At 32.7% G+C, this 23,271-nt stretch overlaps 1 long non-coding RNA gene across 1 annotated transcript in view; it reads left to right on the top strand.

Annotated features, from left to right (window-relative positions):
• Nucleotides 1-4,203: 4,203 nt before the first annotated feature.
• LOC26529249 overlaps nt 4,204-23,271 on the top strand; it is a 41,368-nt gene continuing 22,300 nt past the window's right edge. Inside the window, exon 1 of the long non-coding RNA XR_001450498.2 lies at nt 4,204-4,413. This is a non-coding gene — a long non-coding RNA (uncharacterized LOC26529249). The remainder of the gene's footprint in view (nt 4,414-23,271) is intronic.

Raw genomic sequence — 23,271 nt, 5'->3', positions numbered from 1 at the left:
GCTACTGCGCCTCTAGGCAACGGCTAAATGCAAATACTCTTGGCCAAGTGTGGGAAAAAAGTAGGCTAGGCAAAGGCTTATCTACACATTGTGGAAAACAAAGTATTATAGTAATTAAAAGTTTAAAAATATAATTACGTTTTCTACTAAATATAGGTAATAAAATTTTGTAAATTCGCAGCTTAGAAAGTTTGAAAGTTTAAAATTCAGTGTGGAAGATGAGTTGCAAGTCAACTTAATTATTCACTTATTCCCTCATTGTGATTGTCTTGACTTAAATTGAATAGATAGCTTGAATAGACTCAAGAGCAAGGATTTTTTAAAAGAGGGAGGCATAATCCAAAACCAAACTTCCCAAACTAAAAAATTATTATGACGAAACTATAACCATATAATTTGGTATAATAAATTAACGAGATTTAGGACAGCATATTTTTTCATTGGCCTAAAAAAACTGTAAGAAACTGTTGTAAGAAATATTCATTCAAAGAATCATATCTTGGAGAATATGTCTATAAATATGTATATTTGTATATGTACATAACATATATGTATACCTTTCAAGCGAATCGGTTAAAAACTATGTGTGTTATCCTGCTAACCTGCACCCTAACTTGTTGTGGTGAGCGTTATGCTGAAAAACCCTAGATTCTGACAAATTTTAAGAAAAAAGAAGAAAAACCTTTGGTAAGGTTTTTTATACATACTTATATGTATATTTTATTTTTAAAAGTAAAGAATGTTTATCTAAGGAGTTTTCAATCTTAAAAAATCTGGAAAGTCTAATGACAATTGGACGGAATGGGCTAAGGATCAAACGCTTTCACGTTAACATATTTAATTAATGCTAATTAAAATTGCCATAACTTCTAGAATATAACTAAGTCTATTCTAATAGAAAATACCATGAAGGGTCAGTGAATATCGACATTTTAGCTATTTAAAAAATGTTCGAATCAAAATATAAAAAAAACTTTACGTCAATTTCAGAGAACAATTTAGAGATAATTTAATCTGATTAGAATTGGCTTAAGTCGACTAAAGAGAGACAGGTTCTTCATAAAGTTTCAAAACTAAATCGTTCTCTTTATATTTATATGTTCTAAGGACATAGTTAATTAGCTTACACACATTAATACTTGAAACTATCTTGATACGTAAAGATATAAGTGAAATAAAACACAAAGCTTATTAGCTATTACTCATTTGAAACAATTAGTATTGGATTTATAGTAGAGTAGGTAAATGGCCATAAAAACGACTGAAATTTTTGGTGCCGTCTCCCGTTTCTAACAATAGACCCCTCTTTAACCCTCTTCATAGCTTTATCTATCAATAAGCTAAATGCACTCGATCTATGAGATTTCTAAGCTGTATGTGCAACAGGGTCGTTCCCACATTGGAAACCCGTTTCCGTCTACCTTGGCTTTGTTTTAATTATTTGCTTTATTCACAATTACATACAACGACTATTTTCAATTTCAAAGCGCTTCTAATAAGCGCTTGTGATTAATGCTCTCCGGATGGGAAGCGGCACCAAGCAGAGAAGACAAAAACAAAAGTGAGAGCCTACTAGAGCTTTTCTGTTTTCTCACGGGTCTGTTTACATTTTATACGTAATCAGCTGTTTCACTGCTTAGTGAGAGCGCCTAAGCAGATACCAAGAGCACTAGTGACTAGTCACACGCATAGAGAGTGTGAGCATAGAAGCAACAGAGAGAGAGAGAGAGAGAGAGAGTGAGTAAACATGTAACTGTTAGCGAGAGAGTCAAACTGAATGTAAAAGCTAAGCGCTAGACGATGCTTTTTGTCAATTGATTGAGCACTAGCAACAACTACAATACCAAGAACCACTGTGCATATGGTTTTACATACACACACACACACACACACTGTCTGTGTGCGAGCGTATACGCTGCTGCTGGGACTGGGGCTGACTGACAAAACTGTGGAGCCCGCTGCCAGGTCTCAGTCAGTTGTTATCGAAACTTGCCGCTGTCATGATGTTGGAGCTGTAAAAGAAGCGGTCGTCTCTCGGATTTACGTTATTTCTTTGTGGGTTGGTGTACCTCTTGTTGTGCTGTTGGTCTTCGTTTCACGCGCGCGCTCTCACCCACTCTCTCTTTTACACACAATACTCTCTCTCTCTCTGTCTCTCTTTTTTGGCGTTTTTGACATCATAAATTAAGAATAAATTTTGTTGTAGTTTTTGCCAAATTAAAAAAAACCTCGAAAGAAAACCAACAAATTGTTAATAAATAAATTTAAATATATATTTATTTATAGTAAATTAGCTTTCCGTGTGTAGTGCTTGTTAATACATATATCAATATATAGATATTCGTTAATCTCTATAAGCAAAAGCAAAGCTTTTTCTCTGTGTCCAAGTTCATGGTGTTTTTGTTTGGTTGTCAAAACAACAACAACAACAACAACTAATTGAAAAAAAAGAAGAAAATAAAAATAATAATAATAAATTTTCATGTGTACTTGCGTAAAGTGAAATCTTGTGATATCTTTGCAATCTTCCCATACATATACATACACCTTAACGTCTCTCCCTGCCTTTCTGCCCACCCACCTGCCTCTTTTTTTTTTGCCGCTTATCATCATTTTTGTTGTTCTACAGAGCGTCAAACTCAAAAAGATACAAAGATACATTTTGGGTGTTAAACAAGCTGTTGCTACAATCATACATAAGCACATAGTAGGTACACGCTAGTTAGATAGACATACTAATGTATCTAAAGAGATATAGAAAAACTGCAGCGTTGTTCAATTTGTATGTTTTTTATACCCATTAATCCGCCAAAGTTGGCAAAGTCGTCTCATCGTAGGAAAGTCTAATAATTTGTAGAAATTTGAGAATATTGCCTAGTATAGCTTTATATTCGGAAATATGAAGTTCCCATCATTAAAACCCCTCCTCATTCGAACTACTAAATAGATTGTCGTATAAAACTTTATATGAAGACATTATTCACAAATTGCTTGTCATTCATCAAGCAAATTGGAAAATGTAGTAAAAAGGCTCAGGGTAAAAGGATATCCAGGAACCAAACACCAGGAAGTTTTTTATTCTCTTAAAATCTGAACATTTTTATAAAAAAAAATTGTATAATAAAATTATATGTATATCCCTACATGGTTAGTCTATGTTCAGATATATAATCGCTACCTTTAATATAAGAGTGCTTAAAAACAATCAAAAAGGAACAATGAATGGGAACATTTTCCCTATTTTAGATCTCCCTAGTGTTAATATCCCTAGTCTAGACCTATTATCATAATTCAACTATTTTGGTAACATAGAGATATTCTTCACAAAAACTAATCTCCCAAATGTTAAAAATACGTGAGATTTATAGATTTAACAACTTAATTAATAAATTTCACATGTGCCTAAGAGTGTCAGGATTTTAAAGGATTATTGGCCTTAGTACATGGTCCAGCGATTTCTTATGTGTTTTTTATAGGGTATCTTAATGTAGACGCATTATACTATTGTAAATGTATTTCAATCGACCTCAGTTTGTTTCAATTAGCAGCCAGTACGGCAGTCATTATAGCACTGATAAGGACTGATAAGCTAATTCCACCTAATACCAAAGGTCTATCATTTAATCACCACTCTCTTTCTCACAAATTCTCTCACAGTTCTCCACCATCCTCTCCTGTCCATCTCCTATTCTCTCTTTTCTGGCTAAAGACCCTGACAAGCATTTTAAAATGTGTCGTTTTTTTGCACAGTATTATCAGTCGCAGTTTTAGTTTTGTGCCTCCTACCGGCGACCTTAGAAATCATCCAAATTATTTTGTTTGTCTGTCTAGCCTTGAATTTCAAGCTGCGCCTATAATAACACACATACATATGTACATGTACATGAATAATAATAAAAATATATATAACAAAACGCTATTTTCCTCATGGCGACTTGTTTTATTGTATGTTGGGAAAATTGCCTTGTGAATGACTTTATCGTAAAAAAAATACAAAATATGCATAATTAAAAGGAAAAATGCAAAACGGCGTAGTTAATAAAACGCGAGTGCATCAATAATTGCCATAATCTCTCCTCAACATACATATATATAAATATTCATACATATATATATGTATATATATATATATATACATATATATATATATACATATATATTTATAATTGCATTTAATTTAAAGCGGAAATACTTGCAACAACAGCAACCACAAAAACAACAACTAAACAAAAATAAAAAATAAAATAGAAAAATCAAGATTGTTGCCAATACAATTATTAAAGGAGAAAACCAAATTAAACCGCGTAAAAAAAAGCATATAATTAAACAATTACAACAAAAAAATAAAAGTACCCATTACTACTACTTACTATCATTGATATAGTACATCGTTTTTAACCATTTTGGAAGAGGGTAAGTTGTGTGTCCTAATTAGTTAATTAAGTGATTATCGGATTCCATTATCTCTGTTTGTCTTGCTAGTTCCTAGAACAAAACCAAGAACAAAAAACCGCTCTGAAAAGGGGCTTGTATTATCCCCGCTAGAAAATCAATAAGAATTTGACTCTTGCTTTTCATTAGCAACAGCTGATTGCACAAGTCGCCATCAACCGATACACATCTCCTGCCCCTTGTCTTCTGCTTTGAAATGTCCAGTGGCCTTTGGTCTAACACACCTCGCGGTCTCAACCACTTCACCCCTCCACACCCCTATGTGTTGGCTTCATTCACCAAAACGCTTAACCTTGGCACGCCTTCATTTACAGTGAACATTCGCACACGTTGATTAGTTCGACGCAAAATATTCATTAAAAGGTCATCAAATTCTCAAATTACAATAATTTCGATTGTTAAAAACAAATTACTTGAAAAAAAGTAGTCTATAATTTCGATGATTTTTAAATGAATTTGAAACGAAAAGCTTGTAAAGAGTATTAAAATTAGTCACATAAATTAAATTTTAAGGTCGTTAAAATTATATAAGTTAGAAGACTTTGCTAACCAATTTAGGACTTCTATAACCAGTTGACAATTACAAGTAGATAAACCGAAAAAGCACATTTCTACAATTTCAAAGTTCATCGAATATATTTTTATTATCAACAGTTTCTATAAATCGAAACGACTTTCCGCTCTAATTCTCGAAATTCTCAGAATATTTTTATTAGTATTCCTCTCAGCTAGTTTTCACTGTAGGATACTAGCACTAGAATCATTCATCATGTGGATGGAGAAGTAGCATTTTCTCTCCGCTCTGTTGCATGTTGGGGAGTCGTTTATTGCTGTTGTTGTAATTGTTGTCGTTGCTTTGGCTTGGCTTCCTGGCGCCTCATTAGTTTGTTCCCTGTCTGAGTGTTGTTTACCATTTAAGAGAACGTCACAATTGTCCGTTGGTGTCGACCACCGCACCCACTTTCCACGGGAGCTATCGTAAAGTGCATAATGACACTTATGTATCTCTACATAAAGCCATAGTCGAAGGTTGGAGTCTTTAACTTTAAAGGCGTCGCCGTCATCTGTAATCAGGCCAGATCCATAATCTCCAAACAAGATTGTTGCAGGATTTATTTGTATGTTTGTTGTCTCTTTTTTTTTTTGTATTATTTTGACATTTGTGGGACATGCGTATCCTTGCTCCTCGCTTGCTCTCTCTCTCTCTCTCTCTGTCTCGTGCAGCCGTTCTCAGGATTCTCCTGAAAGCTTCAACCACGTGATATATACCATCAGCTGGAATTTTGACTTTCAATATTTGCCTGCAGGCTTTAAATATTGAAAGCTTTGCAGTAGCTTTGCGTTATCCTAAAGCTGGTCAACCACTTGTTGATTTATTTACTTTTGTATTCTCAATTAAAATCAAAGCTTATCAACACAAAAATCAAACTTGGAATTTTTCCCATTTCTGGGTATTGCCCATTGATAAAATGAATATCAATTATTTTGTTTCCTGCGCAGTTAATATTTTTTCTGTGCGATGTCTGCAATTTCACTTCAATTGTTTATACATACTTGATAATCAACGAAACAAAGAACTAGACTATCAGAATATACAAGACATATGTGAAATTGACTGCAACACTTTAAAATTTAAGCAGAATAATTGCAATTAAACCTGGTTCGCTCTGGTATTCCAGAGTATAGTAAAAGCAAGCAGCCCCAACTTGAACATTTCTTTTTTTTTTTTTGTTTTTTTGGGCATTCTAAAGTGAAAGGTAGACATGAAGATGGTGCGGCTTCTGATATTTTGGCTGCTTTCTAAACTCACATATCAACTTTACATCAAGAGCTCCATTCACAAGACCATTACTCCGAACTGAGGCCACTTCGGAGTCACTCTGACTCAAAAATACTTATATCAGATCAGCCACCCACAAACATATATACAAAAAAGTTGATGATAAAAGCAAAACCAAAAATAATAGACAAAAAAAGAACAACAAAAACCGCACAAACTTTGGAACAGCAACAACATTCTATTTTAATTAGTGTAACTGACCTATGCCATTTGATAGTTTTTTTTTCTCTCCATTTCTGCCATTTGTATGAATGTTGAACATTAATCAGCACGTTTTCGGCTCGGCTTGTGTGGGTATTTTTTTTGTTTTTCAATTCGATTTGGATTGGCTTTTGTTTATATTGGTCAAACACTCGGAAATTCATGCACAACTTCAACGTCTAATGATTTTTATTGCTCTCGTATGTTGCCTTCTACATTGACAAAAAAAAAAATTGAAACTACCGCATTGTTTCCCTTTCAGCCAATTTTCGCTTTCAATTTTTGTGATCTTTGTGAGTTACTTTCTTGCTTAATGGTTTTTTAATACGTTTCCCTCAAGAGCCAACAAACGACGCTGAGGCCTTCCCGTTTTTATAGTGTTTATTGTGCCAGAAACTTGAGTTTTGCCACGCCTTTTGATTTGTCTAGTGGAAATAAATGGTTCACTGCATAATACAGAAAAAATTGCTTTGAAGAAGGTTTTACATACATATGCAAAGATTTTAATTTCTCTATTTTCAGCAACTTTGTTGCGGTTAATATTAGTTTTAGCTCGAATAACTTCCCCTTAATACAAATTTTTGTAAAAGAAATGTTACTTAAACTTTGTTTTTATGCGCTTTGCTATTCTTTTTCTGGAACTGTTGTATTACATGGTGAATTAAATTTTAGGATTACCCTAACCCATCCTAAGCCTAGTTAAACTTTTTTATAACCAACATTAATTTATTTTTTTACCATGTATGTTTAGTGGTTTCTCTTTATTGTAATATTGTAATTTCATTTTCCATCCTCTTGTATATCAACATTTAAAGTCACGCAAAATACTCATATATAATGATGCATGTTTTTTATATATCTTTCATAATTGATGTCGATGTTTTTATTTGATCAATCACAGTTAATGTTATTTGCCATCACATTTTATTGCTTTATACATACAAGTGACGAGCTTGAGCGTTTTATTTTTATATTTTTTTGCTATTTATATTTGATATATTGCTTGGAAATATGTATACAAAAAAAGAAGAAAAACGCGAAATTTAACTGAAAAGTGTGCAAAGTTAACGGCATGTCATTCAATTTATTAAATGCCGCCAAACGGGAGTCCTGACTCCATGCATCATGCAAATTATTAATATACATACGTATATATTCATATTTTGTATTTTTATTAAAGACTTTGACATTGGTTGCACGATAGCCATTTAACCGTTAACCTGACCATGCCCATAAAAAGCAGGTTTATTACCATATTTCATAATGGCTTTTTGTTTTTTTTTTTTTGGTTGTTCGGTTCTCTTTTAACTAAATGCGGCAGTTTTAACGGTAGTTTCATAATTTAAATGGAAGTAACCAAACTACATGCATAGTTAGTAGTACATGACAAGCAAAAGAATTATATTGTAAAATATTTATAAAATAAGAATATAAAAAAATGCTTAATGTACATTATACAAATAAAAATAATTGTTGATTTTTTGCGACCTTTTATTGTTAAATGTATGTTTTGCCGGCTCGAGGTCAAATTTTCTTTTGTGAATAAAACAAAATAATAATATTTTGTGTTGTTCTTTTCCGATATATTTCGACCACTCATCGGTGGTCGTCTTCAGGGCAACTATAAAAACATTTAATTGTGATTAACTTTAACATAACATAATATAACAACAAGAAACACCTACTTATTTTTACACGTCCGCACACTGTGACGTGGAGCTACACACTGACTTGTCCCTAATAAATGCCTGTATAAATGCGCGCAGTTGTCTGTATCTACCTTATAATTAAGTCTTATATTTGTCGGTGTATTTATTATGTGCAGCATCTCCAAAGTATAACGTTTGTTGTAATGTTGTTCTTGGTCTATTATGTTTACTTCGTCAAAATTTGGGGAATGTCCACTGGCAGCACAGTGGGCCATAAGTGCTGTTTTTTGTATATTGGAGTGTTGCCGAAGTTTATAGTCAGATCTATGTTGTGATAGTCTAGTTTTTAGCCTCGATTTGGTTGTCCCTATATACATTTTATCACAGCTTTCTTCGTTTGTCCCGTTGCACGGTATTTTATATACTACGTTACTCTTGTCCATTGTATCAATCTTGCTTTTTGTCCTGTTGAAAATACTCCGTAGCGTGTTGTTGGGTTTATGTGCTATCTGTATTTGTTCTTTGTCATAGCAATCCGAGTTTGCCAATCTTTCCGACAGTTGTGGAACATATGTGACAGACATAAAGCGTTTTGTCGAAACCTCTTTATTGGTTTTCTTATTGTTGGATTTTAGTAAAGTCCTTATGGTGTAGTTTGGAAAGTCATTAGCCTTTAAAATTCGTCGTATTTCTTTCTTCGTTTCTTCGTGAAAAATTGGGTCCGATATGTTGAGCATCCGTTGTATACAACCTCTTGCTGTATTCATTATCATCGACTTCGGATGTTTGGAGTTGAAGTTGATGATTCGTCCTGATGATGTTGGCTTTTTGTACCATTTTAATTTTAGCTCGTTTCCTCGTCTGTGTATTGATGCGTCTAGATATGTCAATTTGTTGTCATTTTCTAACTCTATTGTAAACTTTATGTTTCTGTCAAATGAATTTAGGTTGTCAAGTGTGTTTTGGATCTCGTCTTCTTTAATTATGGCAAAAAGGTCATCTACATATTTCGTCATAACTCTAGGTGGTCGTTGTAGTGTTCTCATCATTTTGTCCAAGAGTTCTTCCATAATTATATCGGCTATTATTGGTGATGCTGGTGAGCCCATAGGCATTCCTTTTAGTTGTGTGTATATCTTGTCCTTGTATTTAAAATATCTGTTCTCTTGTATACAAAAACGTACTATTTCCATGAATGTTGATTTTGGAATGTTAGTGTGCGCTTTTATTTTTATCCACTTTTCCCTAATATTGTCAAGTGCCAATTCTATCGGAATACTTGGAAAAAGGGAGACTACGTCAAATGATATCAATCGTTCATCATCGCAAATATATGTGTCATTGATCCTTGTCTTAAATTCTGAGGCGTTCTTTACGTTGTATGTTGAGTCTGCTGTTATATTTTTTAATATGTTGACTATGTATTTACATAGTGATGACGAATCATCAACTTCAACTCCAAACATCCGAAGTCGATGATAATGAATACAGCAAGAGGTTGTATACAACGGATGCTCAACATATCGGACCCAATTTTTCACGAAGAAACGAAGAAAGAAATACGACGAATTTTAAAGGCTAATGACTTTCCAAACTACACCATAAGGACTTTACTAAAATCCAACAATAAGAAAACCAATAAAGAGGTTTCGACAAAACGCTTTATGTCTGTCACATATGTTCCACAACTGTCGGAAAGATTGGCAAACTCGGATTGCTATGACAAAGAACAAATACAGATAGCACATAAACCCAACAACACGCTACGGAGTATTTTCAACAGGACAAAAAGCAAGATTGATACAATGGACAAGAGTAACGTAGTATATAAAATACCGTGCAACGGGACAAACGAAGAAAGCTGTGATAAAATGTATATAGGGACAACCAAATCGAGGCTAAAAACTAGACTATCACAACATAGATCTGACTATAAACTTCGGCAACACTCCAATATACAAAAAACAGCACTTATGGCCCACTGTGCTGCCAGTGGACATTCCCCAAATTTTGACGAAGTAAACATAATAGACCAAGAACAACATTACAACAAACGTTATACTTTGGAGATGCTGCACATAATAAATACACCGACAAATATAAGACTTAATTATAAGGTAGATACAGACAACTGCGCGCATTTATACAGGCATTTATTAGGGACAAGTCAGTGTGTAGCTCCACGTCACAGTGTGCGGACGTGTAAAAATAAGTAGGTGTTTCTTGTTGTTATATTATGTTATGTTAAAGTTAATCACAATTAAATGTTTTTATAGTTGCCCTGAAGACGACCACCGATGAGTGGTCGAAATATATCGGAAAAGAACAACACAAAATATTATTATTTTGTTTTATTCACAAAAGAAAATTTGACCTCGAGCCGGCAAAACATACATCAAATAAAAATATATATATATAGTTGCTATGTGTTGTTGTTAGCTATTTTTTTTTGATATTCCGCTGTGATTGCATTTAACAACAATTTTTATGTGGAATTGGATTTTGTCGATTTGTCACTATTTTGCTTTTTTGTGCAAAGCAATTTGTAACTTTTAAAAGGTTTTGGATTTTAAAATAAAAGTACAAATAAAACAGTAATTTGCTTGAAAGGAAGTATAAGTATTTCATACAAAACTAAATAAAACTAAGATGGTTAACAAGAATTTGAATTATTTAAATTTGGTATTTATGAATAATGTATCTATAAGCAACAAAATTATGGTACTCACAATATTTTTTTTTAACATATATTTTCCTTCTAAGAGGCAAAGATAATTTATGATATCTATAACTTTACTATAACTGCTACAACATTTTTCTCAAAGGCCATATACCCTTACTGCAAGGACCTTAAAAGCCATTATCAAAGTTCTTAGTTCCTTTGAATTTTATCTAGATGGCGCTGTGAGTTTATTAGAGCTTTGACAGGCTTAGAACTTTGTATCGACCGGTAGCTCCTTCAAAAAGCTTGTACGTTTTTCTCCCATTGACAACCTGTTGCATTGCTGCAATGTTTCTCCCCCATTATAACATTAACAACTTATTATCTGCGTTATCTTATCATTGGAAACGGAAAAAAACCCAATACAAGTACAAAGGGAATCTCCCAAGTGCTTCAATTTTTGGGAATTCCGGCAGGGAGATTAATTCTTGTTCAACTAGTTCAGAAATCGAAAATTATTTTCTTTTTTTAATTCAATATGCGACAGGAAAAGTGAAATCAGTTGACGTATCGCGTGGGCGAAAAACGTGACTGTCCCAATCCTACTACTAACAATGCCTGAAACAAGGCGAAACAGGCCAAAAGAGAGTGAGAGAAATTGTTATAGGAAACTGCGCAAAATGTCACGTTTTATGTAATAAAGCTGTTTGTTGTTTTTTATTCAAACCCAAAAATGAATTCATCTTGTAGTTTTTATTAATAACTACAAATCCGTCAGATAGACAAACGTTTGGAAAAAAAATTCAATGAAAAAGTTTTAATGACAATTGCCAATTGTTGTGCAAAGGAAATTAAATATTCCCAGCTCTATAAAACTACATATAAATACTTAAATAAATAAAACCAAAAAAGTCAAAACAAAATGAATGGCATGACATCAGCAAAAAGCGAGGAAGAAAAAACAGTAACTATAACAACAAATAATGCACATAAAATGTAAACCACGTTGAAACGTGCCAACAGATATTTGCATTGAATTTTAATGCCAACCACAGAGGAGCAAAAGCTAAAGCTAAAGTTAAAACTAAAGCTTTCAGATCATCCATCACTGAACTAAGTGTTAGAAAATGCACAGAAATTATTTAATTTGTTATGTAAAGCGTCCCTGAGAGGTGCTAATATAAAAATTGTAAATCGTAACCAAAATTCAACTTATAACCCATATTATAACTTTTATTTATCTTAAAAACATTGCGTGATCTCAATCAATATTTTTCGAAGAGGACTTCCCCGCGCCACAATTGTCTTAACCAGTTTTTGGCAAACGTTTCTTGTTTTGTTTTCATTTATATGCCAAAGAAATGCATGCCATCTTAAGACAAACCGGACAAGTTTTTAACAACCTCAGAAAACTGTGTCAATGATTTTATTGGTGCTTGAAATTGCAATTCAGATTTGCGCGCCGAGGGCTGAGAACAAGAACTAACTGCACTATAATTCATTCTGATTTATTTTTGTTTAACTAATCTCTACTTCTGGTTTGCTTGTCAAGAATAAGTTTGTGGAATTTTAAAGACTGCCGAAATTATGCTGAGATATTCGATCGTCTTTTGGGAAAAAAAACAAGTCAAACTTGTCGCTCTTGTCGTCATCGTTGTCATCATCGTCTTGGCCAAGTTGATTGGGCTTATGTCTCACACACACGCGCATACACACACACTACAATCTGAAATGAGCAGTTAGTGACTGAATCTGAGACTTGAGACTGACTACATCCCATTCTTTCTTTTGGGCCATGTTCGCTTGTTTGGCTAGCGGTGTTAAATATTTGAAATAACTTTTAAGTCTTTGGTTGTTATTTCATCTATCTATCCATTAGTATGCAGAGCAGCATAGTACCTTCTATACGAAGCAGGAAGCACCCAGCACATGCCACACCACAAGATGGCAGTATTTTGTATGCCCGCCTCGGTTGTTAGTTGGTTTACATTTATTGTATCATATATACATACATATGTACATATGTACTCATCTGTATGTATCTATACACACACTAGATATCTAACTAGATAGCAAAAGTACTTCCACTCTGCGGATAGATTGATGTTTGTTGTGCATACAGAAAGAATAAATAATTTGAAATTATCACAAAACTTACGAATTCCTCAGGAAATGTGCATTTTAATCGGTATAAACTTTATTATGCTTACATCATTGTTTTCTCTCCACCATGTTGACAAGCATTTGGGTCAACATTTTGTCAAAAAATGTAGAATCAAAGCTGGAATTTTGATCCAAACATTCTATTGACGATTTTATTAGAGTTTGGTATTGGAAACTCTCTAAGAGACGCAGCAGTTAGAAAGATACAATGTATATAGGTTTTGTTTAAGACTTTAATAGAGGGATTCCTTTGCTGACATTTGGAAGTATTCGAGGAACGACTAATCGTCATTCATAATTTCAGTCCCGCTTTGCATTCGTCTATCTTCTGAACTATTTACTAACTTTCTTGTCTACCTTTGAGACATTTATTTCAAACTTTCTTACAAGCAGAAAGATGGAAAATAGAGCAGCGGTTCTGAATGTCGATTTCCTATTAGTTTTGTGATGAATTTGTAGGGTTTTGGTCAATCAATTTATATCATACCCATATACCTTTTCGTGTCTGTTTTTTGGGCACGTTTTCTTTTCTCCTCTCTCTCTCTCTCTTTCTCTCCCTCTCTCTATCTCTTCCACAATTCGCTTTGACATAAGCTGAGACTTACAAAAGCTTTCCATTACTTGCATTATAAGAAATAATTGTGATTGTTATTAATAACATTATTTTGGAATCGGTCATTGCCCTGAAAAAGTGTTAACTGCATACAACTGTTAAGTTAAGTTCATTTGACCAAAAGAATGAAAGTCTAAATATTATTTATGTAGGTTCCTTTCTCCTTCTTCTGGTTAAGAAAATTAAAAGCTTTTGTTGTCATTATTATTGTTGTTGTTGCTATCATTAAAGTGCATGATTAATCAGAAATATAATTTTAATAGCATCTCGTCTTGATGGAAAATGAAGCAAAAAAAAAGTGAAAATCATTGTGATCTGATGTGTGTTTGTGTGTGTGTGTGTGTGTGTGTAATGAAATTGGTTGGTTCTCTGTCGTTCAATGAGTGTAACATTGTGTGTGTGTGTGTTTGTGTGATGTTTAAGCTAATGAAGCGCATTAAAGGAAGCTCAAATGTGTTTGATATATATATGTATATATAAGTCTGTTTGTGTGTATCTTTTATATACGTTTCCAGTAAACTCTCGACTTCTCTTTTGCTGTGCCAGTGACACAGAACCGAAGTGAACCCAACAACAAGCAAACACACACTCTCACACACACACAAAAACCAAACACAGCTGCCTTTTGTTTGTTCTGAAAGGTTAATGAGTTATAAAACTTATGCCACTTACTTTGTTTAGTGTAAACGATACGCATTATTAAAATGTGCCTTATATGCGTTTGTGTGTGTGTTGTGTCTGTTAAATATATATAGATACAATTTTCATTTATGCCTTGTGCTTTGTGGCTTTTGTTACGCTTTCCAGAACATGACTTGGTATTTTTTTTTTTTTTTTTGGCCTGACTTTCATTTGGTCATAGAATTTCACGCCAGCTTTCTTAGCTGAATAAAGACATCTAAATGGCATAAGAACAAGAGGCAGCAGCAGCAGCAGTAGCAAAAGAATAAAGCCAACTTAAATACCATTTAAAGAGCAGAGCGAGAAGTCAGAAAACTGTGTCAAACCTTTTAGAAAAGTGCAAAGCTCATGAACAGAATGGCAAAAACAGAATAATACCAGCAACAACAGAAAAATACAAAAAAAAGAAGGAAAGAAAAGAAAATGGGGGCCAAGAAACGGGCCAACATTTAGGCAGAAGGCAGAAGGTTGAATATACCAAAGCAAAAGCAAAAGCAGAAGCGTAACTGTGCAAGTATTTTACTCTTTTTTCGTTGTGTGTTTCATTTTGGCCAAAAAAAAGATGGAAAGAAAAACAGGTGAAAGGGGACCATGGGTACTGGTTACTGTAATTAAATCTTATAGAATATGCCTAGACCCATACGAGAATTGTTGTTACAATAACAACAGCAGCAAGAGCAACAACAAGCAAAACATTCGCCATGCCTGAGTTGCTCTTACGGTTCTTTTCATTTACCTTTTTTTTTGTTTCGTTTTTTTGGCAGTAGACGAACCGCAACTAACTGCTGTTGCTTCTGCCATCACTACTTTGGCCCAACCTTAAAAAATTTAAACAATTGCCAACTGCAGCATCCAGCTGATGGGCGTGCCTTAAGTTAACTTCTCTTCAACAGCAACCAACTCCATCACTGACACTGTCTGACCCCCCCACTTGGCCCTCTCAAGTATGTGGCAATAATGACCTTAAAAGTCCTCGAATTTCGGTCTCGTCTGGCCATGCTTCTGTCTGGCTAACAATTTTATTTCAATTTTAACGTTGGCTTACATTTAACCAATGTAGACGAGTATATGTATATGTTTTTGGTTTGGTCAGTTAGTCAAAGGGCCAATGTGGTTGTTCGGCTTGATTGATTTCCATTCTACTCTACCCTATTTAGCATGGTGGGCATTCGAGAATGCTTTACGCCGTAGCCAACTACAATAAACTTAAAGTTGATAAATTTTACTCCACCTTACTTTTATGTCAAATTGGTTAACCACATTTTTTCAGAGTGTATTCAGCAAAATTGATAACATAGAAACTGATTTAATTGTAAACATTTTTTGCCCCCTTTGTTTATAATGGCCTCAGACTATTTCCAATGAATTTTTATGCCAAAAAATCAAAACACTGTGGATGCAAACTTCATTTGTGAACCCGACAACATTCTCGACTCCACCACTTGCCCCTCTCATCGTCGTTCTCTTCGTTCCCAATCCCCAAATTCAAATGAACTCGAAATTTGTATCGTTTTTGCAAACGCGTGCTGTTGCTTTATTTACTGTTCTGTTTTTAGCTGATTTATTTTATTTTTGTCTGTACTTTTTTTTAGGTTTCAATTTAATTGTTCATTGATGTCGCATATTGTTCAATCTCAAATGGTTTTAAACATTTTGCGGGCTTTTGTTAAATTAAGATAGACAAGAGATGTGGGTGTGGGAAACCGGGTGGGCGGTGGCTGTGAGAGACCAAATTGATGAAACATTTCACATTTGATTGGATACTATAAATAAATGCAGAAGAGCTCACTTTGACTATGTCAAAGTTCATATACCCTTGCACTTTTTACTCTAAACTCTCTTTTGGTATCTGTGAGTTCGTATCAATAGGTTATATTAAATATTAACTTCAAACTCTCTGTCTTTTTAATATTGCCATCTTTTCAACCAAAAACTTATAAAAAGTGAGCAAAAATTACGTGTAATACTTAGTGTGGATTGAAAAATGGAACAGCTACTCACATCGACGGATGCAAAAAGGGTCGGACTCTCTTCAGACACGATCTTTTAAACCTAAAGATAGATTATCTTTGCTTATCACACATTTTCGGATTGTAACACCAAAATATTTTTCTCCAACCGTTTCTGCCTCTGAAGTCAAGTTAGCAATCCTGCCTGCAGTCTATCCTCTTTGTTTCTCTCTTTAATATTTATCGCATAGTTCTAATATTGATGATTTGCCTGTGTACATTGACACTAGTTTGTATTCATACAGAGCCACGGACGGACAGACATAGATTATAGAACCATTTTTTACAAAAATATTCCTGTCTAACTGTACGGAACGGTTTTACGATTGCAATCGATTAGGTTGATTTCATACTTGATGAAAATAAAAATACCCTCTGCAAGGGTATAACAACATACAAACGCAACGCCCCACCCATTCCCATCCAAACACTCCCACCCACATGCATATACATATGTATATGCTTTTTAGGTTATTATAGATATATTTTTTAATTTAAATGAATCCTTATGAAGGCTCATAATAATTTTGTAACAATGCTGCTAATAATAAATTACTTTTAAGATTTCTTGTGATAATTTTGTCGATTTGATTGCTTGCATTTCTATATTCAGAAGTAAAAATAAATCTTTTAAGTTAATAAAAGGGGAAAAAAGTGGAGATGCCTTAGACTCTTGTCCATAACTTTTTGAATTACGGCTACTCTTTCATCTTTCCCTGTTAATGTATGCTTTTTTTTTTATTTTGTTCATAGCAAATCAATTAACATTCTCATAAGCAATTAAGATGAAAATTATTTGTTTAATTTGGTAATTATTCTCAGTAATTTTTTATTTCTATTAAATAAATTATAGTTCCAATTACAATTGTTTTTGAAATATTACACAGAAAAAGAAGTTGAAATACTTAATAATAAAGACTTTAATAAAAAATTGAAAATAGTTTAAACTTTAGTTCACAAATCTTAAAATTTACAATCATTTTCCTTTCCACAATCGACATTTTTCGACTAGAAAAATCCAATTTGATTGGATTTTTTTGTTTAATTAAAGTTCAGTTTTAAAATTTTAATCTGCTTGATCAATAAAATTTTATTGAGAAACTCTACAGAAAATGTCTTTTACATTTTTTCCCTGGCCTCGATATTGTTATACAATGCACATACATACATATACACATATGTATATTGTGCATAAATATAGATACAAATAAATTTAAAAGGAAAAAAGTAAGAAACATATTGTTGTACATTGGTATTTCTGTTTAGATTTAGCCAAGCGTAACATTTGAAGTCAAAATGTGCCTAGCAAGCTAAAATCACAAAAAATTAAACAAAAAATCAAAAGAGTAAAAAAGTTATAAGAAACTCTTGTGCCTTTTATTTGTAAAATAACAACAAATTGTTTGCAGTTTATTTTCTGTTTTATATTTTAATTAAAGCAATTGATTTTGATTTCCGTTTATGCCATTTTTATTTTTCATTTGGAAATGCACTCATAAGCAAAAACGATAATTGCTGCAAAAATAAAGGGGAATATTAAATTAAATTCATTTATCAAACATATTTAAAATAACAATGTGAAAAATTAAAGTAGTTAGTGTATGAACAACATTTTCTTAAGCAATTATAATTTATCTATTATATATTTTAGCTTAAGGCCTAGTAGCTATAGCTAGTAAGAAGATTGGCTTTAATTTACAATTACTGCCCAATCACAGTATATATTATATATTTATCTTTTTATTAGGATTAAATCCATTATTCAAACACATTCTTCACAAATAAGAAACTATGAAAATGTAAATAGTTATATCTAAAAGAAAGCCAAATATAAGGTTAATTCTTACCTAAATTTAGTTAGGCTAATGCCAGAATCAAATTTCTCTGTAACTGCAGCAAATGCAAACAACTAACTACAGTAAACTAAGACAGTATATTAAGCCACTTAGTTGCCTGCCAAAGATCAAAGTTCGTTTCTTTAAATAATGCCAGCAAAGTATCTAAGCTGATGCCAAGGTAAAGTCGATTACAATAAGTGAAGATTTATACCTTCACCTGAAGTACTTAAGTATTTATCTGTTAAACCATTTTGAAGCATATTCTATTTGCTTTGTACTCTTCAGATCCGTTTAGCTAATTTCAGCAACTTTTTTTAATGATCACATGACTTTCCCTATCATTCTGGTAGCTACTGGTATTTTCAACGATTCTCTATTTGTATGTCAAATAAATTTGACCTTAGGTATACATACATATATGTATTTTAGGCAAACAAACAACATTGTACATTATAGAGTCAATAAGTATACAAAAGATAATTTGTTCGCACTCTATACAATTATCGCATGGTCGATTCTAAAAATTTGGTATTCTCCTTGGCTTGCCCATTGTGATGATTGCAAATTAAATTTAAAAGACTCGCCCATCATTAATATTATGTGTAGGTATTTTGGTTTCTGTTTGGTTTCTACATAGTTTTTATTTTTTGGTTTTTGGCGGGCGTCTACAGAAATAGACGCCTCTCTATTTTTGTTTGGCCCAATTTGCCCAGCCATCCACCCAGTTAATGTTGATGTATTTGTATTTGATTTGTTATACCCTCTACGCATGCGATGAAAGGGTATATTTAAGTCAATAAATTATGTGACCCTAGGGCCTAGGTTGGGAAATGAATTTGTAATGCTCCTGAAGAGTTGGTTTAAATATTTGGCATGCTTCTGTAGTTTAAGATCCATTAATTTTGAATTTAATAACTTTTAAATACTTTATAACTTTTATGGAAAATTGAGCTTATCAATTAACTGGCGCAAGAGAGAATAAAAGTGTTTTGCAGGGCATGTAAAAGTCGCAAACATAATCAACTTCAAAATTGTTTAATTTTTCTGAATTTTCGAATTAGATACGAAAACAAAATTTAGTGAAAATTGAATTTTCAAGAAGAAAACGCTCCACTGTTTACTTTTAATTATGAAACCGCGACGAAGTTGACGATGCGCAAGGACAGCCAAGAGCTGATAGCTCAGGTTTCGGTTAGGTAGATTTCGTTGGTGCTTCTGCTTGGTTTTTTTTTTTTGGCTACGCTGTTTATCAATTTTCAATATTGACCTTTGGTTGTTTTGTCTTTGCATTTGCTTCTTGCTTTTTTCTTTATTTCTGTTTTGTTTTTTCTTTTTTGGGTTTCAAGTTAAGCTACATTAAATATACACAGCGTGTGCCGGGCATTTGTGTGTTTGTGTTGTGGTCGCTTCGTTTCACACCTTTATTTTCTAGAGACCTTTGGGGCAGATATCTTACCTGGCGACAACTGCGCCATGAGAGGCAAAAATAGTGAGAGAATGCAATAGATGGGAAATACATATTTTTGGCACGAGACACGGACGTTTGTGTTTTTTTGTTTTTGTTTTGGAATCTATGAGAATGTAGAAATTTATTTGTTTGGTCTGCTAAAATGAAATTGAAACCTTAAAGGAGCAATTCTAAATGAAATTTAGTCTTTAAGTTTGTTTTCCGTGCCATATTTAGAACGAACTTAATATGGATGAATCTTTTGATGATATTTTTCAGATAGAATAAATTTCTTTGATTTATTTCGATCAATTATTAAAGGTAGCTGAAGAAACAAAAAATGGCTTTTCTTAACTAATGATTCATGCATTATACAAATTTCATTATCTATTACGCACATAAGCATTAGCTATTTTTATTTGCTGTCTCTGAGCAAAATAAAAATGCTCTTCCTCAATCAATAGAATTAGAATCTGAATTTCTGTGTACACAAATTGTACTCGGTCTGGTGGCTGTGTTTCTTTATTTGCCTTTTTAATTTTCTGTTTTCGAATAGCTGTGCTAATTAAATTTCATCAACAATGTTAGCACAGAATATTTTGTTGTCTTTTTTGATTGATTACTCAGAGGCTATCAGATATCCGCTATGGGCCATGGAGTAAGTCTAAGGCTGATAAAGACAAAACGCACTTAACCCAATTAGTTGGCCAAGTGCCGATAAAATAATTGCATTTAATTTAATTTCATTGAATTTTCATAGAGACAGAGAAACAGCAAGAGAGAGAGAAAGAGAAAGTGAATAAAAGTAGAAAAGAGAAAGAGAAAACAATAGTTGGATAATTGAAGGCAGCTAATCATTTTGTCTTGAATTAGTTGTTGTTGGTCTTTTCTCTTGTTCCTCCTTTATCGCCGTGAAAACTGACGTTAGCCTGGTTCTTGGTATTGGTATTGGTATTTGTCTCTGTACTAGTTCTATTTATACTCTATAAAGCTGGAGCAAGTGAAATTGATTGAGAGATTTGTAACGCATATACAAGAATGATCTTCATTTAACTAGAGCCATTATTGAAGTTGTTTGGATCGCCACACAATTATGTGAGGTATATAATTTGTTTTAACTCACTTTTGTTGCAAAAAGATAATAATGAGAGTTAAACAATTCATTAGTAACTTAAGAGCTTAGATGTCATTGCTTCCCCTGATCAGATTTTAATTCTCTCTTATCATCTTTAGATAAACCAATTGTTCTCTAGTACATTTCACTTAAACAAAGGGTATACAAATTTCTCCATGACTGTGGGTCATTTCTATATGGTTGGTTCTGTTTTTGGTTCTGTCTGCTTTTGCTTTCTAATGACTTGCGTTTCAATGAAAGTTCAATTACAGTGCGCCACAAAGCGAAAGCTTTGCGCAATGCAATAAAGCGCTAAAGAGCGCTGCCAATGGAGAGAGAGAGAGAGAGAGAAATGTTTAAAGTAAAGATATAATACTTTTCAATATGTACTATATATTTTGTCTCCAATATAGCTATACAAAATATATATATATATATATATATATATATCATTGCTTTTTATGCAAACAGAGCCCTCAAGGGTTTTGTCTGCTTCTCCCCTCTTTCCCCTTTCTGTTTTTTTTTTTTTGGGTCATTCCTTTTATACTTTGCACATTTTCTGCTTCTCCTTTTTGGCTGATTCAATCACAATTTGTCTATAAGCGGATTTTCCGTGGCCCTTTTGAAATGCCAACAATTTCGTGCATATTTATTTAACGAAATAAAATGCCAGAATCCGAACGAAGCAAGTTTAATTTGATTTTGATTGCATTCATTAAGTTGAACTCTATTTTAGTTTTTATTTAGTTATCTATCATATTGTTCAGCAATATATTTCACATTCCTCTCCGCCACTCGGCTAAACAATTAAAATTGCACAAATTCTGTATACGCAAATTTTATATAAATTGAAATTTTGTTGCGTTTGTGGAACAAAATTTATATATGAAAATATTGCACCTCCAGCTTTATTTTTGACACTTTTTTAATTGTATTTTCATATTGCACTTAAATAATTTAAATAAATTTTAAACATATTTAATTCTATTGACATTTCTGTCCGTTCTTAAAGTCAAAATGTAATCAAGTGTGAAACTAAATCTGTATGAGTATATCAGATTCTTATCATTCTTATTTAAAATATATTTATCGAGTCATTTTTGTGATTTTTAAAATTTATATACAAATAATTCTCTTAAAGATTAAAATCTTCTGTTTTTCTTGTGGGTCGATTAAATTAAAGTGGCATGAAATGATCGTTTTAATTCATATACATATGCAGAATGCAACTTTTTGTTCAAAACTTTTAAAATTCGTTTTCTGCAATGAAAAACTTATGCTAAAGAAACACCAGCTAAAATGGCAAGTAAAAGTTTCACATTCTTGGCCTTGTCAACCTTTTCCTTCTCTGTTACTCTTTGGTATCTTTATCTTACTTTTCGCTTCTTTTTTGTTTTTTGCTTTCTCAAAAAGACTTTTGCCTTATAATTATGATACTGACATGTGTGTCATCTACCTTTTAAATTTCTCAAATTAAATCGGATTTGGATTGTTTTTGTTGTGGCTTTTGCTGTTGTATACGTTATAAATCTTTGTTGCTATTAAAATTTAATTAAAGTGAAAACAAAGATAACGCGTTGCATTATGGAAAAATATATTTTTTTGTTCAATACTAGCCAAGAAAAAATATAATGTTCCCACACAATATCAAAAACAAAAAACAAAAAAAAAAACACAATTAATATTGATTGTAATTGAAGCATAACTTTCAAGTGCTTCACTCATTAATAATTTACTATTAATTACTATGTTTTTTTTGAGTATTTTATTTATTGATTAATAGAAAGCCATATTATTTGCTGAATTTTCTGTGTAACGCGTATATACTACCTAAAAAGGGTAATATAAATTTTGTTAGTATTTCGATATATGTAGATAACGAAACACAAGTTGACTTTTATTCGATTTTCTTGTATTCTTTTTAGCCATTTTCAGGGATTTCTCTCTGACCTTCAAAAGACAATGCCTGCAGGTCTTGAACTTTGCATTTCTTTGGTCTTTCCAAAACGCAATTTGTTTTTATCGTTTTTATACAATGAAACAGCAAGACAAGCAAGCAACTTCAGTAGTATAATATAACAGCTGTTTAACATTTCCAAAACTGAAAAATAAAGTGACTTTGACATTGAATGACTAAAACCTTTTTAACACCAAATAATTGCAAATTCTTTTAACTAATTTGCAGTCTAAATGTCAAGAATAAATAACATATATTCTATTTAGTGTTGTACCTCCATCTGAATGAATTTGAACTCGTGCCCTTGTTTTAAATTTACTGGCCAAATATTTATTTTGGATTAGTTGACATTTGGCAAGGGTATAAAAATAACGACTCAAAATAGAATAAACGCTCAGGGCTTTTCACCTATTGTGAAAATAAAAAGTGAAGATAAAAATTAAATTTGCATACCAAGCTCCCTTATTGTTTTTTTTTTTTTTTGCTTTTATTGTTGCCATTCACTTGCAGATTTTTTAATTAATGATTTTGTTATCATTTATCGCCATGGTGACAGTAGCAATTGTTGTTGCTTGTTGTTGTTGTTGTTGTTGTCGTAGTCGTCGAAGTTGACGTTGTCTCCTCTGTTGATGTCTCTCTGTCATT

The sequence above is a fragment of the Drosophila willistoni genome, chromosome 3R, assembly GCF_018902025.1.
Source record: "Drosophila willistoni isolate 14030-0811.24 chromosome 3R, UCI_dwil_1.1, whole genome shotgun sequence".
Classification (NCBI taxonomy): Eukaryota; Metazoa; Arthropoda; class Insecta; order Diptera; family Drosophilidae; genus Drosophila; species Drosophila willistoni.
This window is presented reverse-complemented; position numbering and strand designations above follow the sequence as displayed.